The sequence below is a fragment of the Egretta garzetta genome, unplaced genomic scaffold, assembly GCF_000687185.1.
Source record: "Egretta garzetta isolate BGI_Z169 unplaced genomic scaffold, ASM68718v1 scaffold50, whole genome shotgun sequence".
Lineage (NCBI taxonomy): Eukaryota > Metazoa > Chordata > Aves > Pelecaniformes > Ardeidae > Egretta > Egretta garzetta.
The window spans coordinates 1,690,667-1,704,670 of NW_009258613.1; positions in this window are offsets into that span (position 1 = coordinate 1,690,667).

The window sequence follows — 14,004 nt, forward strand, 5'->3', positions numbered from 1 at the left end:
CAGCCAGGAACGGCTGCCACGGGGCCAGCCTGCCGCCGAGGGAGGGCATCTGCCCGATCTTCTGGTCCTGTGGCGTGGAGCCCGGTTCAGAAACACAAAATACTGTTTCAGGGCAATTTTTTATTCTGAGAGTATTTCTTGAGCTGGAAGCAAATCTCACACCCATCCTCCTGATTTTTGCCTGGCAATGTTTTGGGGATCCTGTGGTTTCACCGGCTCTGCTTTTGCAGGAAACCATCATTGCGCCATGTCCCTTTTACCTTTGCAGTGTCAAAGCCAGGAGGTCAAATTAGAGACCCGAGGCTCCAGCAGCAAAAAGGGGACCTGAGCATGTGCTCTGCTGCTGTGCAGTGAAAAAACATATATATTTTTATATAGGTTATTGAAGTTGGGGGATGAGGCACGGATGCATCCCAGCCCTGGTGCCTCTGGAAGGTGGACCCACCATCCAGGCAAGAGGTCCAACTCCACCCCAGGCTTGACACCCCAGTTTTCTTGTCCAAAGGGGAGTGCTGGGGGCATTCTCTGGGGTGCTGAGCGATGCTGGGACCCCCATGGTGCCCCGGCTCCCCACGGGTCACGGGGGCTGGTGTTGCCTTTCGGCTTGGCCACCTCCACAGCGTGGCTGTGCCCTCTTGCCGGCTGCAGCATCCTTGTGGCAAATGGATACAGCAGGACCATCACCCTCCCTGCTGGCACCATCGCTCGGTTTTCATTGAGCTTTTTGCAGGGAGCAACTCTTTCTGCTTGAGGTCCTTGTGCAGTTTTATCCAGGGATGTATTTACATCAGCATCAGGTGGTTTTCATTTGGCCTTTGCCCTGCTTAAAAATTAAATACCGAGGTGCTAGGAAGAGAGGTAATCTCCCAGATAAGCATTTTTCCCTGCTTTTCTGTAATTCACGGGGGAGTTGGCTTAGCCTGCCTGTGGATGACTAAGGAGGAAATTCTTTTTTGCTTAGGATAATGCTGTAAGTTCACTGGAATTTTTTTTTATCATGGGTTTATCACTTCCTCCCTTGGAATTCCTCACTCTTACTGTGCAAGGCAGGAAAAAAATAATGGTGACCACAAGTTAGGAATTTGTCTTCTGTGGAAAAGATGCTGAACAGCTAAACAGTGCTCTCGGGTTTGTCGTGGTTTGCATGGAGGGGTTTGCTCCATATCCAGGTATATGAACAGGCTGGGAAAGGGTCATGAATATTCTAGTAGCTACCGTCTCTGAAATGTGTTTTTTTAAATGTTGAAGTTAATTAATGCTCATATCTCTTGAATATAGGTGAGCATAAGCCCGCTCATCGTACAGATGGGGAGGAGGTTTGGATTTATCCCAGGTCTTCGAGAGATAGCAGGGTCAAAGACGAGTTCATGTGTAAAGAGTTTCTGGTTCATCTTGTTAATCTCCACACCTCCCCTTTTTTAATGGAGGGCATCTGGATGTGTGTCTCTAGAGAACACAGGTGGAGTTTGGCCAGAGAGACCCTGCCCTTCGGTTAAACACGTGTTTGTTCTCACAGCCTGGGCTTCCCGGTGGTGTTACGGCGATTGCGCCGTCCGTCCTTCTGGCAGAGGCTTGGCGGTGCTGCTGGAGGGCTTTGACACTGCAGAGCCTTGTTTACTTGTGAAAGTATTATTATATTTTGAATATCTATTATTCATCTCTTGTGCTAAAAGTGACATTATATCAGAAAATTGCTCTTAGATTTCAGAGCTTTGAGGAAAAGCTGTTTTTTGTCCCTGGCTCCCTGTGACAGTGCTGGGAAGTGCGTTACCCTTTGTATCTCCCTAGGCCTCTTTTATGAATTGTGAGTGACGGCAGGAAAGTATAAAAGAGCACAGAGGAGCTGGTTTTGATGTTCATAAAAGGCTTTGATAAAAGATGCAGCACATAGACTTCATATTATTTCCTATTTATAACTTCTTAAGAGCATAAAGCTCTCAGATCCAATATTTATGTAGAAGGGGAAAGAGGGGGGCTGTATGTCTTAGGTTTTTTTTTTTTCCTTCTTCTTTTTTTTTCTTTTTTAGGACCAGGTGAATTAAAATAGAAAAGTGTCTCTCTTCCACGCCCTAGTAAAATTTTGCTTTCCTCCATGAAGCATCTATGTCTGTCTCCCATGAAGCATTGGTAAAGCTGAGCCCATGGCGCTAACAGTGAGGATGGTGCTGGAGGAGACCAGCTGCGGTTTCAAAGCCTCCTTGGTTGTAGGCTTGTGCCTTCAACCTCCCGGCTACGGCTGGCTCCAGTGGCCCCACCAGCCGTGGTGCTGTGTGTGGCGAGGCGGGCTCTTTTGGCAGCAGGTCTCTCCCCCAAGACCTGGAGAAATAAAAAATGGGAAGGCCAAGGCAGCTCCTCTCCTGTCTCTAAAAGTCCAATTACGGTACAGGCATCTCTCTAATAAGTACCTTTGCTTGCTCCATAGAGATGAGAGGCTGTGTGCAGGCTGGGTAATTGGGCTTTTACTGATGAAAGTGCTTGTCATTATTTGCAGCCTCCTCCATGTTGCAGTCTTCTCTTTAATCTCGTCTGTCAGCATGGTTGGCTTCTGGTGGGCCTGTGTACTTGTCCACGTACATATGAGCACATCCGTAAAACTTCAGCGGGTGCTTTCCTGTGTGCGTGTGGATAGGCACACCTGGACAGAAAAATCCCTGTGAGGAGGAGGGTTAGGAGGCACGATTGGGTTCATCCATGCAAGGGCCTTCGCACTGGATATTGAGACACCTTATGATGGCAACACGCAAGCCTGACCTTGAGATCCACCTGATGACAAAAGTCATCCTCTTGCTCGACACCACATCTTCTGTCTTACTGGGGAGAAATGCCTTGAAACGCCCTGCGCACGGCAAGAATGGGTCCTGTCATTCCCCGGAGAACCCCCAGGACAGAGCAATGTTGCTGAGTCCCACCTTGCTGCAGCACTGAGAAGGACTTTGTTTTGATGGGATGAGCACAGCAATAGCTATTGTTTGTAGTTTTGAGTTCTTCGGCAACGCGTGCTCATCCAAGGGGCTGTTCAAATCAGGTGCTGGATCTGAAGCAGCTAAACTTGAGCAAAGCTGTCCCAACCTCTCACCCATCGGAGGTGAGTAAGACCTCTACTCCGTTCCTCACGTGGGAACTTTTATGTGAAAACATAAAAGCGAAGGGAATTTCCAGCCTTGGGTGGTCATCAGAAGATGCTGAGAAGTGTGTTTGCTTGGGTGGTGTCTCCCTGCCTCTGCTGTTCCTCTGGGAGCTTGTTCAAACACCCAACATCAACAGGGTGAGATGCTCCATCGGGGTATGCCAGCATGGCACTATGCCTGCTTGGTAGCCTCGCCTCTCATGTGCACCTTCGTGGTGGTGAGTAGCCAGTTATAGCCCAAATGGAAGACTCCCAGGAGTGTTTAATTGGCTCCACATGCGACTTTATGGGATGAGTAGATGCAAATCACTGCGTCTGAAGCACGGTCTAATTTTTTTTCTTGGCTCACCTGGGAAGCTGCGTGTCCCCACATGCAAGATGGTGCTGTCATCCTCTGCCGCATGTGACTTGTTGGACTTAGCTAGCTTATCGCAGAAGTGTGCCGGCACGTACAGATGTCTTCAACTTCTGACAGGTTGGTCCAGTTAGCCAAGAAGTTTGGGTATCCTCAGTTATTCTGTAAGGCATGGAAGGGTTTTGTTGTGCCATTGGAGGGAACACTATGATAAACTGGAAAAGCCACTGCTGAGAGGCAGCAGGGGGAAGTCAGGGTGGGATTTGTTGAGCCTGGGCTCGGAGGCATTTGCAGCCTGCCTTGGTGCATGCTGGCCAGCAGCTCGGGTGCTTCAGTGGCGTTTCCAGAAGCAATCCAACAGCCTCGAGTTGGGGAGGAGCAGGGTCCGGAGCATATCAGGGGCTCCCCAAAACCGGGGGCTCTGTGGCAACGAGCAGAGCTGTGCCAAAGCATCTGATGGAAAGTGGCCCTTGGCTGGCGGGGGCTGCAGTTGCTCTTCTTTTGAAAGAAGCTGGGAAAGGTGCCCCAGAACAACCACTGGAGAAAGTGTCCAGATGAAAGGTCTGGTAAGTGTCAGGGTCCCCTCGGCCCTGTTTTCAGGCTTTTCTGTAATCAGCCGTCATTTCGGGATCTGGGCATGTTGGACCTCCATGAGTATGGACTGAAACTTAAACAAACAGTGACTCTTCTATAAATATTTAGCTCGCACTGTTTAGGAGCTGCTGGGAGCAGGAGACAAAATAAATTTAAAGTTCATGACGGTCTAAAAAAGCTGTCAGAGGATGGCACTCAGTCACTGGATTGGCTGGCATGTAGGTTTTAAATAGCTATTCCTCCTCTTTCTTTGTTCCTGAAGAAAAGGAGGTATTCAAGAATCCTTTGCAGAGACACAAGGTTGCACTCTTTCAGAGTTTACAGAGCTGCATTGGGGATTCAAATCAATGGAGAGGTCTTCTTCAGCTTGGCTGGTTGAGCTGGGTGCCCAAGAAGAGCCCTCGTATGGAGTAAATGCATGACGTTCCCTGCCCCTATGTGTCTTTCTTTGCAAATTTGGAGTGGTCATCTGAAGTACGTACATCTGCGTGGAAGAGGGAGATGTGTCTCCCAGTGTGTGCTTTTATCTGGCCACCGCGATACCAGGACAGCGGCTTGCGCCTGGGCTGGCTGCTGACAAAGGAGCTGGGGTCCCCAGCGGGGCTTGTGTAGACAACTCTAAATCTTGGGTTGCCACATTGTTCCTGCTCTTGCAAAAGCCTTGATAGCGAGGTAGACCTAGCCCTGTCAGCCTTTTTTGCCTCTTAAATACAAAGATAATATCCTTTTTTTTACCTTGCAGAGATCTTGCAAGAATGGGAAAGAATGAAACGTGCTGATAAGAAGCGGTATCAGTAGCCGAGATGGGCAGAGGCACATGTGCTTTGAATAAGCAAGGAACGTCACTGCACACAAGAGTCTGGGGTTATTGATTAAAAAAGAAGATCAGTCATCAATTATTTTCTTTCTCTCTGCGCTTGATCTTCTAATACGAAGTATTTGCAGTTGGACTAGATGATAGTTGTCAGTCCCTTCCAACAGAACTATCCTATCCTATCCTATCCTATCCTATCCTATCCTATCCTATCCTATCCTACCCTACCCTACCCTACCCTACCCTACCCTACTAATAAAAAACCCAAAATATTTGGCACGCCCAGTGAGACGCGTTGCAACTGCTTGCACCACCCCTGCCCCTGGTTGCAGCATCCTCGGACTTTCTGCGCCAGGATGCTTGATGTACCCTGTCCCTGTGGTCGACTGCTTTGCCCGGAAGATTAATGGCAAAGAAGAAAATGTCTGGGAAGAGTGGGTAAGAAGAAGGTAAAATCCTTGTTTGCCAGCTCATTGAAACCACTTTTGGGGTTTGAGAGAAAATGTTGGTGTTTGAGTTGGATGCGGTGGCAGGCTTGATGGTTTTTCTCTTTCAATAGTTTCTTTTAGTGCCCTTTCTAATTTAAAAGGAGGGGTTTAAATTATTAATGTTTTACCTCTGAAGCAGAGGGATTCCAAACCCTTTGGCAAATCTCTGCCAGCGCATCTAACCTAGAAAAGAGCCTCATGGATTTTCCCAACTCCCGTCTTTGACAGAAGTCCCTCCTCGTGTCCGTGAGAAGCACTAAATCTGCAGAGGTGGACAAAGAGCTTGATTTACATAGAAGGTAATTTTCCCCAGTGGTGTTTGGCCAGAAAACATAAAGATGATAATGATTTTTATTTTTTGGCATAGCATTTGCAGATCTCTCTGTTTCTGACTGTTGCTGAAGCAACGCTCAGCCGCGGGTGAGTGCCAGCGCTTGGTCCGGGATGCTCGGGTGCTGCCTGCGAGGGATGGGTGCCCTGACCTGGTAATTTTGGCCCCAATCCCTGCAGCGTCCTGGAGGTGAGAGAGAGCTGAGACTTCAGACATCAGTCTTCACCAAAGCTGTCGTTTAAGCTCAAGCCTCCGGTTAGATTTACGACACAATTGCCCGCTAAACCTCCCCGTTCGCTTTGGGTATTTGTCCTGATTTTCTACCAGATCTCCTCCTTGCTACTTGAACTGAAGAATAAAGTATTGTAACTTTGGCTCGGGGCAGCTGTCCAAGGGATATATTGGGATACACTTGGCCTTTGAAAAGAAGGACTTTAGTCTCCAGCCCTGTCAGTCCCTCTGGCTCCTGGAAGTTTTCCTTCCAAATGGTTACTTCAAACCTCAGAGAAGAAGTTTGTGTTTTTTCAGAGCTATGATTAATACCATTTTTACGCTTCATTGCAAAATGCCGCACAATGAATGAGACCAGCAGGGTGGTGGTTTATGGGGAAGGGGGGGTAGGGGGAAAAAAAAAATCATCAAACAAACGCTTTCAGACGCTGTTTTGGAAGAGGGATGTGTGTGTGTATTATATAATCTCCTGCAAACTGTGGGGTTGCGTTCCTGTTAAAAGGAAGGGGGGGGGAAAAAAGGCTTAAACCTCATCTATGGAAAGAATGTCAGAAATAGTGGAGAAGTTGAATAATGTCAGTCTTTTTTGCACCAGGTCAGTGAAAGCTAATTTATCGTGCAGGATTGCAATGCGGTACGTCTTTGCAATTACAGAATCACAGGATGGTTGAAGCTGGAAGGGACCTCTGGAGGTCGTCTGGTCCAACCTCCCAGTCCAGGCAGCGCTACCTACAGCCAGCTGCCCAGGACCATGTCCACATGGCTTTAGAAAATCTCCATGGATGGAGACTCCACAACCTTCCTGGACAAGCTGTGCCTGTGCTCGGTCACCCTCACAGTAATAGTAGGCATAGCGTGCTGTATTTCAGTGAGTCGCCCATAGGTTCCTGCTCGTTCCTGATGCAGCTTGGGAAGTTTGGGGAGATGCGTGTGGTTTTGTGTCGGAATTGGCTTGAGCGCCCAGAGGACATGGGGTCTACAGCTGAACCCTGTGGCTCGGGCTCAGCAGCGCTTGGTTGGGGCTTGAGAGCCGGTTGGGCTTGGCGCAAGGTGCCCCAAACGGTCCCCTCACCGCTGTGCAAGGAGGCTTGCTGCATGATGGTGGGGTGTCTGAGAGCTTGTGGTCCCTCTGATTTGGTTTTGAGGCTGTGCCTGAGCCTCCAGCTAGCTCTGCTGACGTTTGCTTCCCTTCCCTTGACACCATGGGCCCATTCCCAGTCGGCGAGTCACTTTGCCACAGGAATCTGCGACTCATTTATCAGCAGAAAATGAGGCTAATTACATCTTCGAAGTGCTCAGCATCAGCGGAGCTGCAGCATCAGGTGCTTCCCCAGGAAGCCCTGTCTCAGCAGCAGACCCCGGGGGAAAAGGGACCGAGGGGTTTGCTATGGCTGCGTGTCCAGCACGTCCCCATCTTGGGGACACAGAGGATGCTAAGTGCATGTGGGAGGTCACCTCAGCCCCTGTTGGGTTAGGGTCAGCACGGATTTGCCTCCTGGTGGCTTCGTGTGCATCCTTCACACATGGAAAACAAAAGCAAAGCCTAAGACTGAGCTTGAGATCCGATTCCTCTGCTTGGTCTCTAGCAGCCCTCCCTCCATGGAAAACAGTAGCCCTTGTTTGTTGGCCTGGGGGCATTTTTTGTTTCTGGTTGCTGATAAGTGACGGGAATGGTAGGAATGAAGTGATGGCTCCCAGTGAACGCTCCCGCTGTCCACAGCCACGTCCCATCAGCACACGCGGCCCTTGTGCCAGTGACAGGGGTGTTTTCTCATTAAAAATAGACCACAGACAATGCCACTTCCTGAGGACTGTGATTTATCATTTAATAACAAGTGGTTACTCATTTCCTTCGGAAAACTTTCTGGAAGTATTATTTTGCTTTCTCCCCTTGCTTCCTTTTTTTTTTTTTAATTTCCTTCAAAGCCCTGCATTACCCTTCAGAGCCACTGCGTCTGTTAAATAAAGTGTTCCCTTTTCAAGTGGAAATCATATTTATGATTTAAAGATCATGAAAAAACAAGTCTTAACCCTTTGGGCATGAGCTTTTTTTTTGTAAGCTCCTGCAGCCCTAAAGTCTTAGCTCAGCCAAGGGAAACAACAACGGAGAGACAGCTGCGTAGGTGAGACCTGAAGAAAAACGGTGATGCTGGTCCTTAATGTGGAATGGATGATCTGCTTCATCTGACTTTAAAGAAAATTCCAAATGACTGCAGAACTTGTGTTGTCTGAGCTGCCAACTCTTAGCTCCTGGTGTAGCAAGTTCTCCTGAAGGATGGAGGGCTTGCAGAACTATGAGGCGAACTCATACCAAGTCTGGTATTTTAGTGACTTTAGCAAAAAAAGTTCTGAAAGTTGTCGAGTAGTTCTTGAGGAACCAACAGCTCGATAAATAAACTTGGGAAATGTGCTGAAGATTAAATCATCATAAGCGGGTACTTGAGACGCTGAAAGAAATGGTTTGCTGTTGGATCAGGAAGGCATTTTGGGGGTCAGCAGCAGATTAGATGGTAGGCTGCAGAGGACACAGAAGATGAAATGCAACCAGAGGCATTGCAGGTACTTTAGTTGATAGCATCTTCTCTTACAGTTGTCTTAATGAGCTGCAGGGGTAGTTTGAAGACAAGAAATTCCATAAATACAAGTGCAAAACAGTGCTCTTGGAAATGGGATGTACGTACCCAAAATGAGCAGTAACAGGTTAACTGCAGAAAGGGATCGGGGAGCTGCAGTCAGTCACAAGCTGGTTGGGAATCGACAGTCGGATGCAGATCTTGAATAGCCCACAGAAAAATGGCAAAGGTGATAATTCAATCTCGGTTGTCGTATATTTGCTCAGAATACAGCATTCAGTCTCGGCCCCTCTATTTTTGATCTGAAAGCAGGCAGCTTGGGAAGATGAAGCTTCTGTTTGGGCAGCTTCACTTAGGAGGAATAGCTGGAAGATTTGCGTATGTCAAACCTAGGAAAGAAGCCCAAACAACCCAGAGGTGTCAGGCCATGGTTCGATGGGATGCTGGCTTCAGCAGTAATTTCAGAGCCAGGTATCTCTGCTCGCCTGGTGTTGGCCGATGAGGGTCATCATGCGGTCGGTTGTATAGCCACAACTTGTATGTCCACGCTGCGAGCCGGGACAAGGAACTTCTGGTAGTGTAGAAAAAGCTGAAAAGTGTCCCCAAAATGATTTCAAAGTATGGCTATGCAGTTTTGCCCGGACAACGGATGGCATACGGGAGGAAGGAGGGAGGGCAGGGAGAGGGAAGGTGGTTGAGCACCCGGTGGAGTTGGGACTTGAAGGGAACGTAGCAGATTTGAGACATCCAAGAAGGAGGCATGAGGAGTGCATCACCCGAAGTCTCTCCATGTCTGAGGGCAGGACTAGAAGAAAATTGGGTACAGGGAAGCGCCTCTCTGGACTCTTTCTTCCAGTGCATCATCTCTGTCGTGCCTGGTAGCAGCAGGGTGGGCTGGCATTTCTCAAAGCATAGGTTCCAGCTCCTGGTGGTGGTGGTGAAGGAGAATGAGTGATGCTGGAGCTGGCCCAAAAAGTGTTAGAAACCGCTTTGTTAGCAGCACAGCAGCCCTTCCCGGATTGCGGGGCGAGCGGTGCTCGTCGCTGGGAACCGCGGCCGAGTCCTGCTTCCTTCTTGGCAGAGCCGCGCCGGTGTTGCCTTGGAGAGCGGCACGAAGGCAAACAAGCCAAGAGAGGGTTCGGGCTGGGTGGCTGTTTGACGTCCCTTCTGGCCCAGCCTTTCTGCAGTCCTTGCATCCAGATTTTGGCATGGCTTCTGCCCCCGTCAGTCATAGAATCATAGAATTATTTAGGTTGGAAAAGACCTTTAAGATCATCAAGCCCAACCATTACCCTAACCCTGCCCTGCTGAGGCTGAGTGTCCCAACACCTCCAGCTGTTCGGAATCCAAATTTCTGACATTGCTGCATCGCACTTGGTTTTTGGGCTCTTGGGAGTAGTTTGGTTGACCACAAATTGGTCACTCTGTGCTGTGATGCAAGCTGATGATTTCCTGCGGATGCTAAACCAAATACCCCTGCAACTGCCGTCTGACGGTGGTGTTACTCGGCTGGTGTTTGCAGCCGGTGGGAATGCTCTGGAGCCAGGCAAGCCTGGCTGATTCAAGCTGATGCTTACGCTTATGATTAAATGCTAAATGCCTGGTCTGTTCTGCCCCACCAGTTGTACCCCCCGGGGAAAAGAGGGATTTTAGCTGCAAGAAGAAAGGATATTCTGGTTTTGGTTGGTCGATAATAAGAACACATAGCATCAAAGCTGAAACAGTGTGTGCTGGGTTTTAAAATCACAGGAGGATATAAAAGCGCCTTGAAGAGGAAGATCATAGATAGGCAGACCGGCTGGAAACGCCTGGTCTTTTCTTGTAGGCTGTGGAGCTTTCCCCTGTGGTTTGCAGGGTTCCCTTGCCTTGCTGCATCCCTGCGCAGCACAGAGCACAGCGCCCACGCCTGCTGTCGTAGAGCAGGTAGATGTGAGCCTTGCTACGAAGATTTAGGCTTCAGTTCCATCTGTGTTCATGCTAAAATTCACCTAAAAAAAAAAAAAAAAAAAATGCTTGCCGTGCTTGCTTGTGACATGTGTGACATGCTGGCGCTGAGGCTGACTTGTGTTGATCTAGATTGCTTGAAAAATAAAAGAAGCGTGGTAGCTTGTCTTAAAAAGGGTACAGAAAAAGTGAAGAAGAAAGCAAGCAATTTGCTGTTGGTTGCCTTTTCCAGGCTGGCAGGCTGGGGCTTAACGCTGGGAAGAAGTCAAATCCCCAGGCAGTTCCTGTGCACCAGGTAACACCAGAAGGACTGAGCACCAAGCGAAGTTTGCTGGGTGGCAAGCTCGTGGCAGGGCTGGTGTGGCAGGACTGCCGGTAGCGGAGCTCCAGAGCTCTTCAGTAGGGTCAGTCAAATTGTGGTGGCATCTCGGGGATGTGTCTTTGGGCAGGCGGAAACCCCACCTTCTGCAAAACGCATTGGGTGGTTTGGGCGATGCTGAAGGTCTTTATTTTCTTGAATGCTTCGAAGGGGCAGGGTGAGCCTCGAGCATTGGGGGTGAGCTTTTTTTAATCCTTGTGGTTCTTTCCAACTTTGCACTTTTGGAGCATGCAGAATAAAGTTTCCGGGCTTGCCGTGTCTCTTTCTCGGTTCGCTCCTGCTCGCTTGCTTTCCCAGCCGCCCGGTGGATTTTGGACTAGGATTGCCTTCTGCTCCTTTTCCTACCTTCCTTCCTCAGTGCTCTGTTACTTCCCAAAAATGAGAGCAAAGGAGAACAAGCACCCAGAGGGTGCTGAGCCAGCCCAGAGGTGGTGATGAGGGGCTGGAGGGGAGGGCACTGGCCTTGAGACGAGGGGCTCAGCTGCTGCGGGGAGCCTGGGTCCCGCTGGTCTCTCTTTTCATGCCCAGGTGTGCTATTTGCTAGCATCACCCTTGCCCTGCGTTTTCTGGGTGTTTCTCTGTGCAATAACACGTGTGTCATGTTAAAAAAAAATAAAATAAAATGGGACTAGCAGGAGCTGTGAGGTTTCTGGGTTGGGTTGGGTTGGGTCACCTGGCCGGCACGGGAAGAAGTTCTTCCTGCGGAGCCACAGCGACCGAGTCCCCTGGCAAGTGCTGCCTGCATGCAGCCGGCCAGGGCACCTCAGGGCAAGCACCAGCTCCAGCACCAGCACCAGCACCAGCTCCAGGTCTGCGCCCAACCGTGCTCTGCCTCATGCTCCATCGCGGCTGCGAGTCCTGCTCTCCTGGTGCTCACATGGGGACCTTGCCTGGGGATGTCTCTGGAGAGCGGGGTCATGATGCCCTGGCACGCTGCCGTGCGTTGATGAGTTGGTGGGGTAGTCCTGATGGCTGTGCCTACTGCACTGTCTGGGGGCATGCAGCCCTTTGGCCCGGCTCTTGGAACTGTCAGGGTTGTTGCTGGCTCCTCTAACCTGTTGGTGCATTTTGGCTCCTCTCTGGTGCTCCCTGTGTTTTGGCTCCCACCTTCTGTAGTTTTGCACCCCATTATTGTTATTACCAGCATGTTTTAGCTGGGCTCCCTCTGGCATGGGCACTCTTCCTCTCTCTGCTTGGGCTTGAAAAGCCACGTGGAAGAGTCTGCCTGTGTTTGGTCCAGGGGAGATCCCATGTCTATATCTGTCATAGAATCATGGAATCATAGAATCGTTTAGGTTGGAAAAGACCTTTAAGATCATCAAGTGCAACCATTAACCTAACGCTGCCATCCCACCACTAAACCGTGTCCCTAAGCACCTCATCTACCTGTTTCTTAAATACCTCCAGGTTGGGGACTCAACCCCTTCCCTGGGCAGCCTGTTCCAATGCTTAACAATCTTTACGGTAAAATATTTTTCCTACTGTCTAGTCTAAACCTGCCCTGGTGCTGGTCATTTCCCCTGTCCTTCCACCCACCCGCATCTCATGGGCAGAGGGATGTGTTGCAGGAGAGGAGCTGGGTGTGAGAGGATCCTTGGGTTTCCCTCTCGCATTGCCTTCCGCCTGCGCTGTGGATGGAGAAAAGCCATTACGGTTTTGCCACTGGCCAGTCCTGGGCCAGTGGCAGCGGTGGTGGTGGGCACCTGAGCCTGAGGAATCATAGAATCGTCTAGGTTGGAAAAGACCTTTAAGATCATCAAGTCCAACTGTTAACATAACCCTGCCATCCCACCACTAAACCCTGTCCCTAAGCACCTCATCTATCCTTCTTTTAAATACTTCCAGGGATGGGGACTCGACCACCTCCCTGGGCAGCCCATTTCAGAGCCTGACAACCCTTTCGGTGAAGAAGTTTTTCCTAATGTCTAGCCTAAACCTGCTCTGGTGCAACTTCAAACCATTCCCCCCTTGTCATGTCGCTCATTACCAGGGAGAAGAGGCCGACCCCCACCTCGCTACACCCTCCTGTCAGGCAGTTGTAGAGGGCGATCAGGTCTCCCCTCAGCCTCCTCTTCTCCAGGCTAAACAACCCCAGTTCCCTCAGCTGCTCCTCATCAGCCTTGTGCTCCAGACCCCTCACCAGCTTTGTGGCTCTCCTCTGGAAGAGGAAGTGCCCATGCTTGGAGCCACCATGGCTGAGGAGCCCTCGAGCTCCTCAGGGTAAACAAGTGGTTAAAGCAGCATCTTGTGCTTCGATACAGGTGAAAGAGGGGGTCTCTTGTTAACCGATAAAAGGTTCACTTTGGGACCGTGGCGGTGGTCCAAGCTACGTGTTCCACAGCCCCCATCAGCAGGTACCACGTAGGTTTCCCCTCATGCAGGCAGGAAAGGTGCTCGTCTGGGGGCAGCATCCATCCTGCTTAACCGCCATCCGTCTCACCTCTGCCTGCCTGCTCCAAAAATCGTTCCCGGCGGCTGACCTGGAAGCGTAGCAATGGCAGGAGTAGGATGTAGGACCCCAGAGTGGGACACATCTGATAACCTCGGGGAGATATTTAATGGTTTTGTTGTTTACTCAATGCGTTTGTCCCGGGGCTGTTGATGCTGCAGGGTGTGCTGAGCAGGTGGAAACCAAAGAGCATTTGCACCCAAGTGGATGACCCATCCCCTGTCCGGTTCTCCTGTGAAAGCATCTCTCAGGCGGGTTGGGTGCCTCGCCGGGGTGGTACCCGCGGGGGGCATCCCCACTGTGAAGAGCTCTGTCATCCTCCTGGGATGGATGCCGGTGCGTGCAGGTCTGCCATGGCCCCGCTTCCACCCGCTCGCCTCCCGGCACCCCGGCTTGGGGCAAGGTGTCGGTGTGCCGAAAGCGGGGAGGAGCCTCTGCCGGGGACCTCTGCATGGTGATGGACCAGGCACTGCCCTCCACCCCGGCTCCCTCTCCCCCTGGCTGCCCCAATTTTCCGCTCGCCTCCCTCCGGCTCTGCGGCTGGGAGCTGCCGGTGACTGTCCCCATGGCGAAGCCTTGCCCCGGCACCTTCCTCCGCTTTTCCACCCTGCTTTTCCCTCCCGCCCCGGCTGCCGGCTTGCTCTCATCGACATTGGCTCCTGTCCCAGGCACAGCCTCTCAATGCACACAAACCAGGAAGGCTAAAAAATAACACTTTA